Genomic DNA, 4511 nt, shown 5'->3' with positions numbered 1-4511 from the left:
CCCCCCCCCCCCCCAAAATCAGCCCAATCTCCACCAGCCTCCTGCACGCATCTTTTCCCCGGGGAAGGGGCCAGCAAGCTGAGCGGGGGTGCTGGAAGGAGGGAAAGGAGCCCCCAAATCAATCAAATAAGGGGCTCGCTTAATTTCCAGCTGCAGTTTCTTTCCTGTGCGCTAAGTGCAGCCCCCGCCCAGTGCGCGCCGCCCCGGCTCCCCGCGTTTCCAAGATATTGAGTGATGAATCTCGGGCATTGCGCAGTGCCTGCATTCCGGCCACGGCCCGGCTCGCTCCCGCAGGGTCCTAGAGAGAGGCCGGCCCGCCGGGCTGGCTGCACGCACCGAGCGGCATGCTCCAGGCTGAGCCCGGGGGTGGGGGAGGAGGAGGGGACTTCACCCTCCCAGCTATTTTGGGAACAAAGCAATTTTCTCTCTCTCTGGCAGAAGCACCTCCATCCCTCCCAGAGGCTGGAGCCTGCTGGGGAAAAGGCCTTGTCATCTCAGCACACAAAAGACTGGTTGCTGGGCAAAGGGGAGTGCGGCTCTGAAATAACTCATATAGAGCTGCAAAGGGTGGCAGCCTTCAGATTGGGGTAGGGGGTCTCCCATCCAATAGCTCAGGACCCCTCCCCGTGCAGCGCAGCCAGGCCGTGTTTTCTGCAGGGGTTCTTCCCAGGAAGAAGGAGCCTGTCCCCAGAGCCAGCCTTTTTTTTTTTGTATGAGAAACAAAGTCTCCATCAATCCCAACCTTTTCTGTTGTTCGCAGGAAGCTGCCGAGATCTTCCATCTGGCATCAGCTCCGTGAGCACGATCGATGAGCATTTCAGGAACACAATCAGTGGCCCCCGGGCAAAACATCAGACCCATTTTGAACCTTTCAGAGTAAAAGCTTCCTCCTTTCCCGTCTTTGTCTAACCAGGTCTGCTTAATCATTCAGGAGACTTGACACAGCTTGTGTCTCTTGCCCACTCCCCTCCTCGCTAGCCCAATGCATCCCCATTCCAGGACATCTCCCTCTTCCTCTGCTCCCTAGCTCTCCTGCCCAGGCCTCCAGGAAGTCATCTATCCCTCTCGCATCCCAAGCTCACGGCACTTGCTTCCATCCCACTTCTTCCCTCCCATTTTGCTTCTGTCATGGCCTGTCCCAGGTGCCATCCTGTTTCATATCACCTTTCATCACCAGTAAGCTGGCAGGATTTTATACCTTTCCACTGTAGGCCCGCTTCTCCCTACCTCACCCCTCTTTCTTCAATACCCACTCTTCCAAGAAACAATTTCACTAAACCTGCATCTGTGCTATTCCAATTACTGCCAGCCCTAAGCATTCAAAATTCACCATTCAGGCCACCGAGTATTATTGCAGCTTGGTTTAAAAATAGTGAGATATTTAAGTGTCCAAACTGTATTGCTCGTCTTCTGGTTCCAAGTCTCAGGGTCAGCTCTGATCTCAGCTTCAGGCTTTTCTCTACTACACCAAGGATTGTATTTAGTTTATTTAAAAAAATGAAAATTGAGATTCTTGCACAAAAGAACCCATGACTCCAAATGCCTGGGCTTTAAAGTGGTGCTGGAGGGACATTAGAAGACTTTCAGAAACATTGTAAGAGGTAGGAACACTGGAAGGTCTTTGTCATGTGCTATCTGTTTTCTGAGCTGTGACATTCGCCTGATTTTGATTGGGTGCTTCTCTATGAATGCATCAGGTTGTGTGTCAGTCATTTGCTACAGACTGTTCTCCATAATAACCTAAATGCACTTCAAATATTAATTAAAAGTCTTGGCAGCCCTGGGAATAATTCTGACCTAGTTTATAGATGGGGAACCAACCCGAAGACAAAGCAACTACCCTGTTGCATCAGAAGCTCATCTGGGAATAGTACCCCCCTTCCCAACTCCTTCCCCTGCTGTTTGAGAATGAAGCCAGCTGATTAAGCACACACAATATGGATTTAGAGCTGGTCAGCATTTTTCATTCAAATTAATAAAAAAGGAACGGGGTAGTCTCCTGGTGTGTGGGTGTCCTTCAAACCTGCCCCACCGCATCCCCAAACCTTACAAGAGTGAGAATCTGGGCCCAATCATTCATTCTAAATCAAGCAAATGCAAAAATCCAGATTCCACTCTTGACCTACATCTTCTTGTGGCCTCTGCCCACATAGACCCACAGCAGCATGGGCAGAGGCAATTGAGCCTAACATCTCTCACACCCATGTCTAGGACTTGTACCTCTGTGGTGACTAGGCTGAAAACAGTGCCCTACTCTGGCACATGGCATGAGTATCCCTTCGTGCAAAGGCAGCATAAAAGGGAAAATACATTTAAGAGAATGAAGGGAAACCAGTGTAATTCAGCTAGGGCAGCCCTGCCAGCAAAGGAAAAAAAATAGTTGGCAGAGGTGAGCAAATCCTGCCTCCCAAGAGTGTGTAGGGAGCATAAATCCAGCCCCTGAGCCTTCTGAGCCATACCACATGGAACAAGCGTGCTAAGCCAAGCCTTCCTCTAAGCAGCAGCCAGCCTTACAGATGAAGGTTTCTCATTGCCTCTTGTATCTTCTCCAGTCCCCCCAGCAGGTTAGCGTTCCAAAAAGGATGCTCACTGGCTGGTAGCCATGAAAGGGGGCGTGCGATCCAAATGCTATGCTTCAGTTTATGTGGCGTGGCAAAAGTTAGTGCCAAGGCTGTCCTGACAGCTGCTAACAGAAGCATCCATATCTCTTTCCTTTTTTGAGGGAGCATCATTCTGCAACCGTCCCCGATTTACATAGCTTAGATCCCTCCCACCAGTCTGGACCCTGAGGAAAGGATGGCATGTGCCCGAAAATTTCTCCAACAACCCTCCAAACTATATAGTTGATTCCATAAAAGACATCACAAGAAAGCTGTGCCTCAGGTCCATTTTACCTCAGTTTTTACTTCCAGAGATTCCTTTTTATTTCTAATGCTGCACAGGAAGACAAGGTCTTCAGGGCAAGTAGTTTTCTCATTTTGGGTTTAGAGTCCAATTTTGCCTCAAGAGCCTTGCACATGACTAATGAATAGCTCTCAGGGAATGAGACAAATAGAAAAGAAAAATGCAAATCCAAACGTTGCTGGAATTACAGGGTTGGTTTTTGGTTTTTTTTAAGCTCTTATTTTTTTTAAACATTTTAAACAAATGTGTTCCTTTAAAAAAGGTTCAGTGACCAAGAGAATGCAACATTGAGCCAATCACTGCAAAATTGAAGGTTAAACCAACCAGTGACCATCATTCAGCTAAGCAAAGACTGCACTACTATTGAGGTGAAGTGATTAGATGCTAAATGCTAACAGTCTTAGAAATGTGAGGTGTTACTAGTAACCAAAGAAAGGTTTTAGTTAAAGGAAGAGAGAAAAGGGGAACACACACACAGACACACCAGGCCTCATGCTAGGCTCTGTACGTGGAGAAGGGAACAGTCTGTCTGTTTTCCCATTCCTCAGATGCAAGAGAAGACGGATTCCTTCCTCTCACCTTGTCCAGCCTATTCAGACAATAAAGGTCTTTGGGGAAGGACCCAGGTGCCTACAAAAAGGTAGTAACAGACCTCAAAACTGAGCGCAGTCTGCAACATCACTCCTGCACTTTGGCTTCGCATCCACCCTTTTCCTTCTCCTCATAGCAGGAAGAGGGGGCATGTTTCTTGGCATCCCAGTCCTTACGCCTCCTCTGAAGGCTTGAGGAAAGAGTTAATCTGTCCCTTGTAGAAGCATGCATGAGGTCTCTTTTCAAAAGAGATTTACCTAAGCTCATTTGTTGACTTAGCCCTTTTAATGCTGGGACACCAAAACATTTTGTGACTGTACCAAGCAGAGGCAGGCACCGATTCTATTCTTACAACACTTTGGACACATGCTTTGTCTCTGCTCCCCACGCAAATGCAACTCCTGCATTTATCAGGGCTTGGATTTAGGAGACATGCAACAACACATCAAGATAAGTGGCCCAAAGTGATTAATGCTTTCAACGTTTGCCGTAATTAGGCAGGAGTAGAGTCTACTGGATATAGCACCCATGAGTAGGAGTAAGGACTTGTTTTCCCTTCTAACTCTTCCACTGGCTGAAAGCTTCTGGGTGAGCCGGTTCACTTCCGAGTCTCAGTTTGGGTAGGAACAGATGTTGCATTTACCCCTGGACAAGTTGTGCCTATGTTTTGTTCAGGAACAGAAGTATCCCAGGATTGACCTGTACATACTTCACCCTTCTAATCAGGGTTTAGCAAGGGGCTAAATGCACTGCTGCTTTTTTGCTGTTGACTCAATGATGCAATGCCAGGATAACAGTTCAGACGCACTCTGCAATGCCCCTGGATAAACTGTTAGTACTGCATACTCCATGACCCTTATTAGGATTTATTCCAGAACAACAGACACATATGTCTGGACACTTGTGTTAGTCCTGGGATAAAATGGTTTATCCCAGGACAAATGTAATGTCTGTTTGTAGCCTCTTTCCTTTATGACAGGGGCCTAAACCCTACCTGCAGCATAGGGGCCAACTTG

This window comes from Gavialis gangeticus, unplaced genomic scaffold (assembly GCF_001723915.1).
Source record: "Gavialis gangeticus isolate Ggan-Ray unplaced genomic scaffold, GavGan_comp1, whole genome shotgun sequence".
Classification (NCBI taxonomy): Eukaryota; Metazoa; Chordata; order Crocodylia; family Gavialidae; genus Gavialis; species Gavialis gangeticus.
The sequence above is the reverse complement of the archived record's forward strand: the minus strand, read 5'-3'. Positions refer to the sequence as shown.